The sequence below is a fragment of the Brachyistius frenatus genome, unplaced genomic scaffold (assembly GCF_029030835.1).
Source record: "Brachyistius frenatus isolate BFR_SWC_R1_liver_20210118 unplaced genomic scaffold, ASM2903083v1 Contig_60, whole genome shotgun sequence".
Taxonomy (NCBI): Eukaryota; Metazoa; Chordata; class Actinopteri; family Embiotocidae; genus Brachyistius; species Brachyistius frenatus.
Genome location: NW_027210659.1, coordinates 1,805,825 through 1,824,103, shown reverse-complemented (window position 1 = coordinate 1,824,103; position 18,279 = coordinate 1,805,825). Strand labels below are relative to the sequence as shown.

The following is an 18,279-nucleotide window of genomic DNA, read 5'->3' as shown; positions in this document are numbered from 1 at the left end:
AGCACTATAGTTGGCATAGAATATTATCTGATATAACATACCACGCTTTCTGAAGACAGAGATGGAAGCATCGTCACATCAAAGATTTAGCAGAAATCATTCATAGTTATTGATTTTAATCAAATTTTCACTGTCCGTTAATCTGTCGATTGTTTTGTTGTATATTTATTTTCTGATCAGTTGAATTGTTTAGTGTAGAAAGCAGTCCAAATCAAAAATATATTTGCGTTCTTACATACAGCAGATCCCAGTGAGCTTCCTGTAATTCATGATATAATCATGAATTCTCTGTGTCAAGATGTTCCCTTCCTCCACTCTACATCCAACAGCATGTGGTATCATGCATGCGTTCCTTCGGGAGAAGAATTTACATTTCTTCAACTTGTGTATGTGGCAGCTCCTGTGATGTTGATACACCTAATGCAAGAGTCTCTGCAGAACATTTACTGCATGTAGTCGAGGTACAGTTTTAAAGTTTGGAGCTTTGAGTTTACTGAAAATATTTTCAACACCACATTTTTCACAAATCACAGAGTGCATACTTTTCTCCTCTTTATTAATATCAGCAAAGAAAACTCGCATGCAATTTTTTTTTACAGCGGGGTAAATATGTGTTCATATTTTCATGTCAACCTGGAAATAACTTTGAAAACACAATCAAATGAAAAATCAAGTAGAGATATTTCAAGATTCTGCACTATTTCTAGCCCCAAGGTTCCCAAGTCATAGGCGGCTACAGCAAAGTCAGCAGCGTTTTGTTTTGGGTAAGCTTGCTTCAACGTTACTATTATACATTGATGGCAAGGCACGACCTATTGCGTGTATCCCAGTTTAGCATCCGGGTGTACTAACGCAGAAAAACTGTCCCACACGGTGGTCTCTATCAATGAATAGCAGTCAGCTCTCTCTCTTGTACGCTAACAACTCGATGAATCCTTCACATCTTACTGGTGAACTTTAAATGAGCAGCACAGTCTACGTGTGTGTTGGTCATTTTTAGCCAATAGTTGCACAGTTCCAGGATTTGAGCTGAGCACACGACCAGCTGAGCTGAAAGTGCACTCACTGGACACGCTTATAGCTGGAATGCACATCACTGCTGTGAACGCTACGCTTCCTTCATAATGGCCAACCTGGCTTTCCAGCTGCCCGGGGACACCTAACAAAGGCCATCCTTGGGTCAGCCCACGCCAGCCGATCCAAGATTTAGAAGAATATATAATCCACAGTTATTGTTTTTAATAGCATTTCCATTGTCAGTAAACGGATATAGCCCTGCGTTTCCTTTGTATCCTTTCATTTCGTGTCAAATATTTTTTTAAGCTGCTGTTGTTTGCCATCAGTACTATCACACAGAACACAAATATTAAGTGGCAAAAAAAGCAACATTTTATTTCCACAGAAGGAGTTTGAGTTTCCACACTGCAAATGAAAGCATCCATCCACCAATCCCATTTTTCATTTTTGTTATTGTGACATCCCGAGTTTCCACCGTGGAGAGTATTCATGCAGATAAATTATCGTCAAGCACACATGCAGAGGGATTTGCAGACTTTCCCCACAGCTTTCATGAAGCAGACAGAGCACACAGATTTGTCCATGTTGGTCAGCTCACCTGTATCATCAGGTCTGAACCCCAAATATTCCAGAATTAACTCCTTCTTTCTCAGATCGGCTAAAATATTCGCAAGCGAGTATTTTGCATTTTCGGGTCGTTAAGTCGTCACGCCCCCCCCAGAGGGAAACAACCTCAAAGGTAACAAAAGAAAGACACCCTCAAGTCAGCATACTTTGTTTTCATAGCGATGGGCCAATGTACAGAGAAAAGGAAAAGATTTTCAACCTCTCCATGGAGCCCTACAAGTACAGTTTCGAAGAAATAATGTGGATTTCTTTGGAGGCAAGCTATGAGAAGGAGACACCAGATGGTGTATGTGGAGGAGACCCTGATGCTCAGAGCTTATTTGACAAATACAAAATCCTGGACGTCTGTCAAGCTGCTCTACGTACCAGAAAGGGATATTAAATCAAAGCCTTAAGGCAACGATCGGTAAAAGCTATACATAGTAAACATTTTCCTCTGATTATTCGGCATTAGGAAAAGTATCAACACATGACCTGTGAGCAGATGCTTTCTACACGTTGGGTCGTCTGTATGTGGAAGCAATTACATCCATGTAATTGATTCTACCCCCATCGGCCCGGTGTTGTTTTTTTATACAGCTTTTATTTAAGTGACTTGTATCTTCCCAGGTCAAAACCATTGTTTTACTACTCATCGTAAAAAGTAGGTGGTTGTATTTTAATATAATAACTGTGTATTTCTTATGAACATAATATAGTTTTTCCAATTTTAATATTTGCTTCGTTACATTTAAAAAATAAATAAATAAAAAAAAGATGTTTCCTGGAATATTTGTATATGTTAAAGGGTTGTTTAAGGTTAGGTTAGGTCAAATGATGTGTTCTTTTCTGCAACCTAATGAAGCCTTTGTTCATCCTGTCATCTTCATGTTTTATGAAAATAAATTATTTTCACAGGTATTAAAAACTTTTTGTGTGATTTTTCTATGAATAAATGTCACAACTGGTTCAAAGCCATGACAAAACAGAAGGAGACGCAGAAAGGCCAAAACTAACTAAAAATAAGCATGAAATTAATCCAAAACAAAATGGGGAGAAAGCATGGGGTGTGGCAAATCAGTGGTGAAGGTGAGTTTGGATGTCTGATTAATATGTTGGAGGCACATGTGATGAACAGGCAGGCAGACCATCATTATTAAACAACCTTTAAACACATAAAGAATATTCTATTAAACATTTGAAAAAAATGTGCAACTAAGCAACTGTTAACATTAGAAAAATATACATTGGTTGAAAAATACAGTTATTGTATTAAAACACATTATCCAAACATTTATGATGAGGAGTAAAACTATGGTTTTGACTTGGAAAAATAGAAGTCAATTAAATAACTCTAACACAAGGCAGTAATGAACCCAAGAAATATGAAAATGTGGATGAATTGAATTCATTGAAACCGCAAGGTCTCTGAAATAATCAGACAAAAGTTATTAACCGTAGTCACAGGAGCATTAAGCTGCTTGGAGATGCTCTTACAGTTTTTACCTTAACCACAATTTTTCTCTCTGATCTTCTCAGATAAGTCTTTGCTGTGCTCCCTCTGGTCCATGTTCAGTGTGGTACACAGTATGATACCAAACAGCAGAGTGGCCACTATGTCCATTTAAATAGGCTGGATAACTGATCACAAGAGTGAAGACATGTGATACTAATTAAAAACAACAAGTTGTTTGAAACAACCCAATTATTTCTCATTTTTTCCTCCGGTAACAACATGTCAAGGCCATTTTAGACTAACCTTTGCAGAGGAAGCAATAAGTGTCTTACACTTTCTTTGCTTTACTCTATAACATACCAAAGGCATGCGGGTATACTCGAGAAAATTGCTTTTAATTCAATCTCTTTTCAGGAGGAATGAAATGTGTTTTCAAGGAGCGGTTAAGGGGTTCTGACAAATTCTGACAAATTCTTAAAACGACGATAAAAAAATAAGTGAATGGGATTGGAAATCTACTCAGATGTTCAGGGCTGGTTTTTGGTACTTGGCAGTTTCCGATGTGCTTTGTTGTAAAGATCTGCTTTTATCTGTAGCAAAAAAGTATTGAGTTTTAGTCTCCAGCTGTCTTAAATTGGACAGTTTGACAACTGTGACTAGTACCATCACGTATCTCAGGCTGAAGACAATAAACCCTCTTCTATCTTGTGTCTGAACCCCATTCTTTCCAACTTGACAGGCTGCAGAATGAGTACCTTTTTTCTTACTTTTCTGTTATTACACGGGAGTTTGAATCAATTCCATCTGGTTCTTTGGACCCTGTCTGGAAATCCTTTTTCCGTCCTGAACTTTGATTGCCCTGTGATGAGTGGGTGCGTGTGCATTCAATGATCAGTATGTTTGTGAATTGCTGAGCACTAAAAGCTGCCGCCGGCAGGTGCTCTGCAGGTTCATGGAGGTCTGTGGAAGGTCCGCTTACAGCTGTGGGGTGTTTCCGAAAATAAACTTTTTGATAAACAAACTGACAAGCCTGTATACGAAGAGATTTAACTGGTCTGTTTACATTTTAGAAATTGAGGTATTACAGTTAAATAGAGTTTGAAGAATCAGCCCACTAAATCCCAAAGTACAGCTTTTAAACTCACTGAGATAATTAATGGCCTGTTTTGATTCTGCACTGCTGGTCTGACTTATAACTGTCTGGCTTCCCATTGTGCTGAAAACAGATAAGCTGCTTACTGCAACGTTGAATTAGTTTCCTAATATTACTAATTATTGGTAATGAATTGATCTGTCATGTTGTCTGGCTGTGCATTAGTCACAGATGTTAGCTTTTCTGCTATTTCACAATTATATCAGACAGTCAAACTTTTTAGACTTCTTATTGGACTTTAATGCCACTGAGGAACACTTCAGGACTTTCCCCACAGTCACAAACATACAATCACACTTTTTAAGGCTTGTGCTTTATGTGATGATGGATGGAGAAAGAGGTTGGTTGACCAAACCGTCTTTATAGGTATTCCAATGTCAGGCATCTTGACAAACACGTTGAAAATGATTTTCCTTTTTTAATATTCATTTTCATTATTATCACGTTGAGCCATCCGACCCTAGCCTGACTGCGTCGACTGTCGCTCATAGCTTGTGATACCCGATGTGATACCCGTCTCATAACTCGGCGTGGGAAAAAAAATTGCTGCACGTTAAGTGTTCAGCGCAAAATAAACACTCATCACTTGGTCAAGCTGCTGGCGTTCATTAAAAATAACTTCAAAAATCTTCTGTACTCAGGAAGAAAGGCTTTGGTGAACACAGGCCGTAGGTAGTTGCAGCGGTGGCAGCGTGTCGGCCGGTTTCGGCGCATGCTGATTGGTTAGAGTTAACCGGAAGTATTTACCAAGCAGGATGGAACAACTGCAAACGATTCTCGATGGAGGGCGGCCCAAACCCGTATATTCAGAGTAAAATTGGTTTCTGGTTCACACCAGGCTAGTTCCACTCAACTGTGCTCTAAAACATTTTCAACCCAACCTCACTTGTGTGACATAGTAATATAAAATAATAACAGAAATAATTTGAAATAATAATAAAATAAACACAGTTTAAAAATAGTTACAAGAATAATAAGAATAATACAAATAAATTCATAAACAACTGTGGGCCATTAAGTCCATGAGCTGTGATTGTGGAGAGAAGAACTCAGGTAGTAAGTATATATAATAGTAACAGCCTGTTAAGTGAAATTAGTAATAACAGGATCGATACTCTAATACCATTAATAGGTGATAATATCAGTGAGATAAATAGTTATATAAAATGAAATAAGATAGATAATGTATTACAGAAAGGAAAAAGGAAGAGAAAGAAAACACAGGAGAGAGATTTTGTTGCATTAAACATGTTTTCCAACGTGTTTCTGGAACTGGACAAATCCTGAGCATATGTGCCACATGGTGAATACTTACATCTGTTGAAAGCCTGGTCCATATTTGGATAGATCTTAGAATTAGTCAGGCTAAGTAAATGTAAGACCTTAAACCAGGTAAGTCCATATCCAGCACAAGGCGAGGAGGTGTGCGATGGAGAAGCGCAAATCAAGATCCAGCATGCAGGTTTTACTTCACTGGTCCGGTACCAGGGGATTTACAGAGTTTATCTTTATACAGAGAGCAAAGAATAGACCCTTTTCACTTTCTGCTACATATTTACAGTGGTGCTTGAAAGTTTGCACACATAAAGTAGGTCTAGATCCAGCTTGCAGGTAACAAGACTCATCTGAATCCTTTAGCCTTCAGATTGTAGCACAACATTTGTGTCGTCACTGGCGATACAAAGAAAGAAATCTCATTTTGCACAACTGTTGCGGCACTCTTACCCAATTATTGCCTTTCATTTAGTTTGTGGAATACTTTGCACATAAATGTAAGTTCTGTGATTTTTGTCCCCCAACGAGGCGCTTTTTACTGTTTCTCTAAAGGAATCAGGTGATTGCTGTCTACAGTGCCCAATACGCATACAGTGTCATTGAATGAGCTTCGATATCAGTCACTGTTACCTAGAATGTTTTACTTTACAGTGTTATGTATGAAGTGCCATGCAACTTCCACCTCCAACAATTTTAACATATTTTAATATCTCAGCTTACTTTGGGCAAAGGCAGGGTTCACCCTGGACAGTTCTTTGGATGGTGGGACGAAGCCGGAGTACCCGGAGAGAACCCACGCAGGCACAGGGAGAACATGCAAACTCCACACAGAAGCTTAGAATTATTATTATTCATAATTATTCTGAGTTCCTGCATTATATATGAAGGTATTCTGTGTCCCTGTGCTTCCATCCTCTGCTGCATCTGGAATGTAGAACTGGACCAAAGAAGTGCACACAGCTACACACATGTGCACTGAGGTAGGACACTAGATCCCGGTGCTCTGTTGCGTTTGGCGTGGTCTGCTGAACTGGACTCAGGGATGTCTGTCCATTTGAGACCGAGTGTTACAGATGATGTAGGTGTTCTGGTTCTTGGCATGTGGGGTTTGGTCACAGAAAGATGGTCTGATGGTCCTATCAGAAAGTCCGAGTTTTTTTTAGATGCTGTTAAAAAAAAAGGAATCATGCTGAGATGTTCACCTGAACAGCAACAATTGCACAGGGATTTGAATTTTAAAGGAAAGAAGCTTTAAAAGAAATCACTCCACTTGTAAATTTCATTTTAAAATCAACAATAATGACATTTTTTTACCAAATAATGTGCATCCAACCCTGTAATGACAAGTAAAAAGATTTTTTTTTTCAAATGTTTTGCCAATAGACAAAACCAATCAAAATCAAAACCCAATCTCTAATTTACTGAAGTGTTCTGACTCTTGGCTTTAGCTCCAAATTGTGTGTGTATTTAACAACCGCCTGTCAGGACAAATCGCAAATCCTGAAGTCCAAGGAACTCTCTATCAACTGCTGTGATAAAATTGCCACAGGGCATAGATGAAGGCAAGGATAAAAACCTTTACTGAAGCTCTGAGGGTTCCTGGGAGCTCAGTGCCCTCAGTGAATGTGAAATGAAAGAAGTTTGAAACCACCAGGACTCTTCCGAGACTTGGTCGTACGGCTAAACTGAGTAAAGGAGCAGGTAGGGCTTTGGTCCTCATGGTGACCAAGAACCAAACTGCCAGAAATGTAACCATCTCAACAGCACTCATCAGTCTTTTTAGCTACTCTAGTTTAGTGATCTACCATGGAGTGGGACACAGTGTCATTTACACACAAACATTTAAGGCAATTTAGGCCAAAGCCCAACAACTTAGGACATTTAATCAGCTCTGATGGAATTACTTTATTAACACCACAACATCAGTGACGTTTCGACCACATTGCTTCTCATCAGTGTTGTTCAACAGAGATCAGAGGAGCTGATTTGATTGGCAATGACTGAAGTCAGCTGTGACACACTTTCTCATGATCTATTCCTCCTACTTTACCAAATGCTCTTGGTTTGTGTTCACCAAGTTACCAGTAAAGATGGCCACACCTACATGTGCTACCAGCGAACAGAACTTGGTCCTGCATTTGCACTCAGCCTCAATTGATGAAAATAGAGCTCCCTGTGTAAATTCCAGTGAACACCATTGATTTGACTTCCTGTCAGGAAAAGGCTCCTATAGTTTTAATATCTACTTATTTGAATGCTGAAATACTATTTATATTTGATCCTCAATATGTAAAATATTGCTATGTTCGTATTATATGTTTCAATGTATTAGGTCCCAGGAACAACATGCCATTGGTCAGTGAGCCTTCAGCAGCTGGAGGCATTTCTTTAGTATCGTCTTTACTTGAGGATCCACAAAATCTCAAAAAGACAAGGTATGCACACATTCTCTGGATGTTTTCATGGAAAAAAAAATAAACATGGAATTAAAAAGACAGAATTCAAAACTATGATGGCTGTTGTTGGACTTGGGCAAAGGGACTTATAAACAATAGTGTGATTCCTGCAAGACCATCAAAGGTGTTTATTTTGGCCTGTTTCTTTGATGTTGATTCAGTAGATAATACAGTGCTGATGTCATCTTACTCTGATGGCAAAAGGATTACTATTGAAAGATCACACGGGCAAAGAGTGAAAAAGAGGATTTTCTTGGCTTGATCTCACGAATGGGTTTACATATCCTGCCTCCTGGGAAAAAAACCCACAAAAGTAGACATTGAAACAATGGCACACAAAGCCATGTTTCCAGAACCCGAATTCACAATCGACTGTTTTCCTCACAGCCTCACAGATGTGCAGTTGAATCTCGTCATCTCATCTCATAAAGCTAATGTTCTGTCTTCACACAGGTAAAACAAAAGCAACAAACAAGAGGGTGGCTGAAAGGCTGCAAATGGATTCTGTGATTGTGTTACAGAAAGAGCAGACAATATTTAAACAGAATCAGGCATGAACAAGCTTTTCATCCATAGAAAAGAGGAAAACATGAGCAGCCACAGTCACTGTGTGCAGCTAAAATGGCAGAGATGGCAGCTGCTGTTATCCAGTGATTCAGTCCTCTGCTTGCCAGTAGTGCAGAGATTGACAGGGAAATAAATTTCACATTATACGTGACCATTAAAAATGACTTTTGAACCTTCCCCTCTTCCTGCGTTTGACAAGCCAGTGGAGCAGCTGTAGGAAAAGCTTTACTCGGCGATATGTACCAAACTTCAGCAGGTGTCGCAGGGTGTGAAGTTTACCGATATCCATCCTATCAACACGATGGGACAACTCAGACACTTGTAGGAGTTGGTTCAATAATTAAGTCTGAAGGGTATGACATTTGGCCCGGGGAAAAGAGCTCCAGTAAACAATCTGCAGAGGGGGAGCAGTGTTGTTCTTTGTTTGTGTGTGTATTCAAAAATGTCTATTATCCGTATATAAATTGGGAAATAACTGAATGTCTTTGTGGTGTTTCAGAATCATTGTCAGAACACTTTTTACAGACATTTGTATATTTTTGCTTTGATTTGTAACAGCTTTGTAAGGCACGAGTAAATTATCTCATTATGCAATTACAAACGTAATTGCCTGAGGCCAGGCATACAAACACAGTGTAATATATTTTAAAAACATTATAAATACAAAAAGAGGGACTGAATCAATTGTTTAATTAGTAAAAGAAGTTGAAATAGGCTTAATATTGTAATTGCAGATGACATTGGGCTTCTCTATCATTGTACCAGCCACTGTAGTCTGCAGTTTTATTTTTTGCTCTACTAGTATAAAATCAAATAAAGAGGGACAGCGGTCCATTTAAACTGTTTATGCATGGGTGTTTTCAAAGTCACCCCCTTCCTACGCATGTAACTTTTTAATCAATTCTCTTCACATTTTAGCAAATAAAGAAGTACAGTAATCCGTGCAGTGACATAAAAGCCTGCGGCGTTAGCTTCAATAAATAGATTGAGTGAGTTTGATTTTCAACTATGTTTGGTGTTTTAAATCCCTGCATCTATTCCTGCATTATTATTCTATTTCCACAGTGTACAGTTCCAATGACAGGAGACGGCTTCAATTCAAATCAAAGTAATCTACACAATAATCCTTCAACCACGCAAAGGTTAAACTCGCACAATCACAGACTGAAAATTGCCTGACAGGAAAATTCAAGGAGAAATATCACATGTGTTTTTCTTTTTACCGTCAAAGATATAATCCCCACCGAGAGCTGTACTTTTACAACAATATGCTACTAACTGCAATTTTCAGCATTTTGTTGCAGATATCCTACTGGTACAATTAAAATGTAGCGTGTTTGTAAGCGCCACACTCATAGATGTTCATTTACTGATAACTATAGTTATGCTGGAGGCATTTCTTTAGTATTGTCTTTACTTGAGGATCCACAAAATCTCAAAAAGACAAGGTATGCACACATTCTCTGGATGTTTTCATGGAAATAAAATAGATATGGAATTAAAAAGACAGAGTTCAAAACTATGATGGCTGTTGTCAGCAGTGGGATTTCAAGAGAAACCCTACTGTTGCTACACACTGCTTTCCGTGAGCAATTCCGGGAAAAATGTGATGAGGAACAAGCGCGAGTGCCAAGATTCGGATCTGCCTTTTAAGAAACTCTGTGGCAAGAACTGTAAAGGATTTGGGCAAAGGGACTTATAAACAATAGTGTGATTCCTGTAAAACCATCAAAGGTGTTTATTTTGGCCTGTTTCTTTGATGTTGATTCAGTAGATAATACAGTGCTGATGTCATTTTACTCTGATGGCAAAAGGATTACTATTGAAAGATCACACGGGCAAAGAGTGAAAAAGGGGATTTTCTTGGCTTGATCTCACGAATGGGTTTACATATCCTGCCTCCTGGGAAAAAAACCCACAAAAGTAGACATTGAAACAATGGCACACAAAGCCATGTTTCCAGAACCCGAATTCACAATCGACTGTTTTCCTCACAGCTTCACAGATGTGCAGTTGAATCTCGTCATCTCATCTCATAAAGCTAATGTTCTGTCTTCACACAGGTAAAACAAAAGCAACAAACAAGAGGGTGGCTGAAAGGCTGCAAATGGATTCTGTGATTGTGTTACAGAAAGAGCAGACAATATTTAAGCATTGGCAGTGAGTCATGAGGAATGCAGACAAATGGTAGTTGGAAAGCTTTTTGCAGTTTATGCACAGGATACTGTGTTCTTTGCCCAGATAAAATCAAACAGATTTTGGCAGCTGGCGTGATGCACACACATGGAGCAATAACTGAGGTTCCTTACACATACAAGGTTAAATCAATGAGCTCAGACGCTGCATCTGCTGCACGCATGACGTAAATGGAGGACGGGGAAGTTATAACCTTTGTTAGTAATTATTCCAAGTTGCATCACTTGATCAACATCAGCAGCTGAGTTACACATATGTCGATGAACCAACAGAGAATTTCCGAGAGTCTGCAGTTCCCCTCTGCTTCATGGAGCAGTTTTCACTGCTGGTTAAAACGTGACTGTTCTGCTTCACACTCACGGACTTAATAGCTTGTGAAAATTACATTTAGTAGCAAAATATTTCCCCCAAGAGCTGACAGAGAGCAAAATCACAGCTAAGAGAAAGGAAACAGTGACCTTACAGTCACATGAATCAAAGGTCCAAATGTTGCTCTGTCACTGCTGCATGTGGAAATAACATATTTTGTTACCCCTGTTCCTAAACATGAGTTTTTGCATGTACTGCACAATGTTTACATACAGACATGTTTTAACACAGTCTGGAGTTATGTCGGTGACTACAAAAGTCATATCAGTGCATATTGTAAATCCAGCAGAAACTACATTTGCTGTATCTTATTGTTTGTTCAGGAAGTCCTTTCGTAATGTTGAGTCATAATTCTGGTGAGAAAACCAGCAATTACTGCACTTTTCACTGAGCACTTGGTAAGTCATCTAACTTTCATGCTTGTACAAGTGAAAACCTACATAGAATACCCTGACTGGAACCATGCTGCACTGTTAGGATAGCCTCTCTTTATTTATTTATTTAGTTGAAGTGGCTGAATCTGAAAATCAATCGATCAACATCCATGTGCAAAGTGGCAAGCCCAGTGTTATGTATGAAGTGCCAAAGCTCAGTAAATTAACTTCCACCTCCAACAATTTTAACATATTTTAATATCTCAGCTTACTTTGGGCGAAATCAGGTTACACCCTGGACAGTTCGCCGGTCTATCACGGGGTCAACACATAGAGACAGACGGAAACAAAGACCATTCACACATTCACACCTCAGGGCAATTTGTAGAATCACCAATGAAACTGACACGCATGTCTTTGGATGATGGGAGGAAGCCGGAGTACCCAGAGAGAACCCACGCAGGCACAGGGAGAACATGCAAACTCCGCACAGAAAGTTCCCCAGGCCCGGGATGGAACCCAGAATCTCCTCGCTGTGAGGAGTGTTATTATTATGATTAACATAATTGTACAAATAAACATAAGTACACAAAACTGAATTAAACAGAAAATAAATACTTAATTATAAAGTTAGGATAGTGCAAAAAGTGAACTTGAACCAACAAATTGCAAATCAAATATTATTGCTCATGGAATGAGATTGAGACTATAACACAAGGAATAAAAATGTTTCACAGTGAGTGTTATTGCACGTAGAAAGGTATTATGTTACATTAAATGATTAATCAAATGCTATTTTAGTTGATGAAGAGAGTGAATGGCTTTGGCAAAGAAAATGTTCAAGAGTCTAGAGTTTCAAGTTTTGACTGACCTGTTGTATTTCCTGGAAGGCAGCAGATCAAAGAAGTGGTGCCCTGGGGGGGAAACATTTTTCAGTGAGTCTTTACATGGTTCGGACATCCACCACAGCAATTAATGTTGCCTATAACCATTGATGCTTTCAACAACTAAATCACATGTTGAGCCATCTTGTACACTTTTGAGGCAATTGAGTGGTGACAGAATGAAATAGTTAAAATCAGAGGCCATACAGGCTTTGTAAATATCAAATTACACATTCAGTAGCAAGATAAAAAAAAAAAAAATAAAGGGTCAAAGACATGACAGGTTATATCGCATTATCTCACCTGGATTAGCCCCAAAAAGAAAAACTGCAGGAAGATTTTGTCCAAAAATCCTCCATTAAATATACCATTATCTTTCTGTGCCAAAGTCTCCTTTCACGACTTGCGGACATCCTTTAAAGTGCTCAGTGGCTGAAACTTTAAAAAAAACAATTAACTTGGGATCACTGTTGGTGGTAAAGGTGTTGAGCAAGAGGATTTTTCAGAAAAATTCATCAATGCAGCCATTGAGTTTATTAGAGTCAATCTGCCAGATCATAGGTCCCTTTGAGAAGTAATTCTATCTTTTGAGATGTGTCCTTTTCCTCAATGATACCCCATAGGGTGTAACTCTTTCAAACATTTGTTCTCACTAGTAGTCCATACTCTACATTTGAATAGGCTACATCCATCTATATCCATGCTGTTGTCCAGTTACTAGGTCCTAAGTGGAACCGACAGCACCCTAAAGGTTACCGCAGTGCTTTTGTCTGGAGAGAGCTCTTGATGAATTAATTTATGTTTAATTTCACCAATTATGTAGCCATGCCTATTGAACAGTAGTATTATAACAGCATACTTAATTACCAGTTCAAAGAACAATTCAATCAGTCCATGCCGGAAGGTTGCGCTGAGCAGAAGTAATACTATAGGCTAAGGCTCAGAAAGACTAGAAGAAGAAAAGTATGGTGACGGAACACAAGAGTAGTCCTCAAAACAATTCTCCACCCCTCAGGTGCTGCATACATTGTTGCACGTTTTTTTGCATTTATTATTAATGACTGCTGTCTGAAAGGCCAAATTTTCCCATGTGGACATCTCTCAAACTATAAAACAGATTATATTTTATATTATATATAATATGACTAAATTTAAGTGGTATATCAGTGTCATCTGCAGGCCACAACATTTCCCAGCTACCATTTGTGTAATTTGAATGTATGTTTAATGTAGCTTTTTATGGACCACTTCTGTTGTTCAATCGTTCATCTATGTAGAGGTTGTCATTCACAGGGATTAATTAGCAGAGAAAAACACCGTTTGCTTTTAGGATCACACCTGAAACTGATCAGAGTTGTAAAGTAGGAAGGCTACTTGTTCCTATTTGTATGGCTTTATTAGATTTGTATTGAAACAATACAGCTACTGTTACTTGACATAGCAACACAATAGTCCTTCACATTGATGTAACAACCCTACAGGTTTATCCAGGACCATCAGTTTTACTTATTTCAACTTTATTTCTGAACAAGCATATTTTGTTCCTCATTCTGACACAGCGGATGACTCTAAATTAGCGGTCTCCAACCCGTAGCTCCCGAGGTCCACCCGTTTCTAAGTAGCTCGCTGAAGGTTCGAACAATATGCAGTGCTTTCCCCACATAAACAAAACTGAATTAATATAAAATGGAATCAGAAAGTGAAAGTGAATTCATTTAAACTGCAGACTGTGAAAATATTTTTTTCATTTGGGCAAATTTTGCTCTAATCTGACACAAGCATTGCACATAACAGAAATGTAAGTTCTGTGATTGGATGTTTTGTGCCAATATGCACCTCAAGAGACTGCCAATGGGAAAATTTAATGGGAAGAAAAGCACCATGTCCCATTTCATTTCAGGGAAATGGTTGAAAATCATTTCCAGTCACACCAAGTGTGGAAATACTCTCAACTGTAACATTCAAAGCTGTAAGGTCTTCAAACACAGTCATAAAACATTTTTGCTGGATGAGATTGGTAAGGACGTTCCTCATCACTCGCCAGGTACCTGTGTGATTCTTCCAAAACAGAAGAGGTACTCGGGTAAGGTCTGACATGGCGTAAAGTGGGACCGAACAATAATCGACAGGCGAGAATGAAAAGACTGGTTGGAGAATCAGGCATGAACAAGCTTTTCATCCATAGAAAAGAGGAAAACATGAGCAGCCACAGTCACTGTGTGCAGCTAAAATGGCAGAGATGGCAGCTGCTGTTATCCAGTGATTCAGTCCTCTGCTTGCCAGTAGTGCAGAGATTGACAGGGAAATAAATTTCACATTATACGTGACCATTAAAAATGACTTTTGAACCTTCCCCTCTTCCTGCGTTTGACAAGCCAGTGGAGCAGCTGTAGGAAAAGCTTTACGCGGCGATATGTACCAAACTTCAGCAGGTGTCGCAGGGTGTGAAGTTTACCGATATCCATCCTATCAACACGATGGGACAACTCAGACACTTGTAGGAGTTGGTTCAATAATTAAGTCTGAAGGGTATGACATTTGGCCCGGGGAAAAGAGCTCCAGTAAACAATCTGCAGAGGGGGAGCAGTGTTGTTCTTTGTTTGTGTGTGTATTCAAAAATGTCTATTATCTGTATATAAATTGGGAAATAACTGAATGTCTTTGTGGTGTTTCAGAATCATTGTCAGAACACTTTTTACAGACATTTGTATATTTTTGCTTTGATTTGTAACAGCTTTGTAAGGCACGAGTAAATTATCTCATTATGCAATTACAAACGTAATTGCCTGAGGCCAGGCATACAAACACAGTGTAATATATTTTAAAAACATTATAAATACAAAAAGAGGGACTGAATCAATTGTTTAATTAGTAAAAGAAGTTGAAATAGGCTTAATATTGTAATTGCAGATGACATTGGGCTTCTCTATCATTGTACCAGCCACTGTAGTCTGCAGTTTCATTTTTTGCTCTACTAGTATAAAATCAAATAAAGAGGGACAGCGGTCCATTTAAACTGTTTATGCATGGGTGTTTTCAAAGTCACCCCCTTCCTACGCATGTAACTTTTTAATCAATTCTCTTCACATTTTAGCAAATAAAGAAGTACAGTAATCCGTGCAGTGACATAAAAGCCTGCGGCGTTAGCTTCAATAAATAGATTGAGTGAGTTTGATTTTCAACTATGTTTGGTGTTTTAAATCCCTGCGTCTATTCCTGCATTATTATTCTATTTCCACAGTGTACAGTTCCAATGACAGGAGACGGCTTCAATTCAAATCAAAGTAATCTCCACAATAATCCTTCAACCACGCAAAGGTTAAACTCGCACAATCACAGACTGAAAATTGCCTGACAGGAAAATTCAAGGAAAAATATCACATGTGTTTTTCTTTTTACCGTCAAAGATATAATCCCCACCGAGAGCTGTACTTTTACAACAATATGCTACTTTCTGCAATTTTCAGCATTTTGTTGCAGATATCCTACTGGTACAATTAAAATGTAGCGTGTTTGTAAGCGCCACACTCATAGATGTTCATTTACTGATAACTATAGTGTGTTCTCAGCCACAGTGGGATTACAGTTGTGCATGCATTCAATATTTATATATTTTAGCTCCCCTATGTTCACTAGCAGGTATGTAACTGTATCTGTCTTCTTGACACTGGCTTTAATCATTTTTCATTGAAAATAGCTGTCTGCTGATACAACCAATGTATTTTTCTTATCAAAGCATCCATTATAACCGTTTACAGGACTTCTCCAGGTCATAATATTGTAACTATAGTCTTTTAAGTGCAGGAAAGTGGAATTTTGAAGATCTGATGACAAAGACTGTGAGATAAAAGAAGCTCCACAACAGCTACAACATGCACCAGTTACATCCCTTTACTCAAAAGTACACTTACACAAATTTGAGTGTTGACAAGTAATTCAAAATAATTTAAATAAGTTGTATAACTGCAGTTGTATAATACTTAATTTGCAATAAAATTCTATATAATTTATAATATTCTTAACTGAATATTTTCATTCCATTACAAAGCATTATGGTTTTAAATAAACACTACAGTGACACTCTGAGGACCGGACTAATTTGCATTTTTTAAATGAATGTGACTTTCACTGAGAATATTTGTATCTTACAATTAAGTTCAAGAAGGAAACACTTAACTAAAAAACAAACGGGTTTCACTCTGTCTTTATTTTTCCTAAAATTTGATTTATTTCTTTAAGTGTTTCTGAGGTCTAAACCCTCGCTGAGGCTGTCAGTGTCAGTGTCAGGAAGTGTCAGTGTTTGGGTCGATTGCTCCCGGGTGTCCAGGACCATGTGAGATCAGATGAGGGGCAGTTGAGTATGGATTTACTACTGCAGGAAGGTACAGGCTGTAGGGTGCCGGCTTTGCCTCTGTGGGTATTTGCTTTTTCTTATGTTATCAGTTGTGTGTCTTTTTCCTGATACACCGTCTGCTCACATCATCCCATGAGTCTTTACATACAATACTGATGCTACTAAACATGATAGTTCTTTTGGTGTTCACTTTCTGCAACGGCATCTCCACCACAGAACTGTTTTTGCTTCCTCTCGGAGTCCAACGCTTCTCCATCTTTAGATTTTCATTTGGCATTATAAACGTTTCTTTCAACTTTTCTGTCCCAGTTTCTCTGATTCCGTGTGCACACGATGCTGAGGTCTCCTGTCATTTTCAACTTACAAGAATAATGTTATTTATTAAAATAAAAACAAATATGTGGTTTAAGAACAAGTTATGGATCTTAAGTATACTTGTCTTACAACCCTAGGAGGTGTTAGAGGTCCAATGAAGCTGGCTTTGGGGAAGGTTTCCTCATGAATTCACTGTGACTCTTGGCCTAGTGATCCCCAAATAAAGCCCTCCTGGCAACGGGGCCAGACTGTGACAGATGGGAAGTAGAAAGTGGATACATGCTAAAAGATTTAGAATTCACAGAAAACAGCTGAAGTACAGGATGGCAACCTAAATCAAATGGAGTTTGAGGAGGTAAACATGGAGCACCACAGTAAACCAAAGAAAGCTAGCAAAAACAGTGATTCACAAGTGTCAGACATGTATTTCAAGCAAGAGTGATGATACGGTGGGAGAGGGGATTGGAGGTTCGTGGGAGAAGGCAGAAGATTGATGGAATTTTTTGGCACTGAATGCTTTTGATGAGTGATGACAACTGAGATAAAGTTGAGGGGGAACAGAGGGAACCTGTGAGTAATTTTACAAGGAAATTGATACTGCTGAGGGAAGCTTTTATGATGCATATTTTGGTAGACCGGAAAAGGTGGGCATGGCAAACAAAGCTTGATCATTTGGAAATGTCGAGAGAAAAGTTGATTGAACCTGGTAGGGAAGGAGTGAAATGAATCTTTCCAGTAAGTGGCGAGACTGCTTGAGGATGATGGCTTGTTGTGATATGTTGATGCGTTGTGATATGTTGATGCGTTCTGCGATGGTGGGTTTCAGATATGAAATACTATAAATCCTCCTCTGCATGTGTGGTCAAAGCTCTGAATTTAGGGAGAGAGGGTCCGAAAATTCTGAGTCGGCAATTGCAATATGATGACCTCCGATGTGTTCAGCTCTAAATTGTTGAGGGATTGGCAGCCCCACGTTGATGCATGAAAGGCATGACTGCGGGGTGACCTGCTTCCAGCTTTGTTGATGATGTCAGCACTGGCTGCAGGTGGCTGCTGAAGTGGAGGAACGGAACTGAGAGGGATGCCAGTAATTGAAGTGTGAGATTGCTGAAATGAGACAAAAAACAGAGAAATTGTCACCCTGGTGGCCTAAATGAATGCAGAAAATTGTTGAAATGACAGGCAGAAAAAATGAAAACTGCCATTATAGTGCCAGGAATGGAAGTAGAAGATTGTTGAAATAAAGGGCTAGGAGAA

General features: G+C 38.8%; 1 long non-coding RNA gene across 1 annotated transcript in view; it reads right to left on the bottom strand.

The window, feature by feature from the left end:
• Positions 1-18,279, bottom strand: part of LOC138625223 (uncharacterized) — a 417,346-nt gene that overhangs the window by 254,760 nt on the left and 144,307 nt on the right. The gene's annotated exons all lie outside the window — the stretch shown is intronic.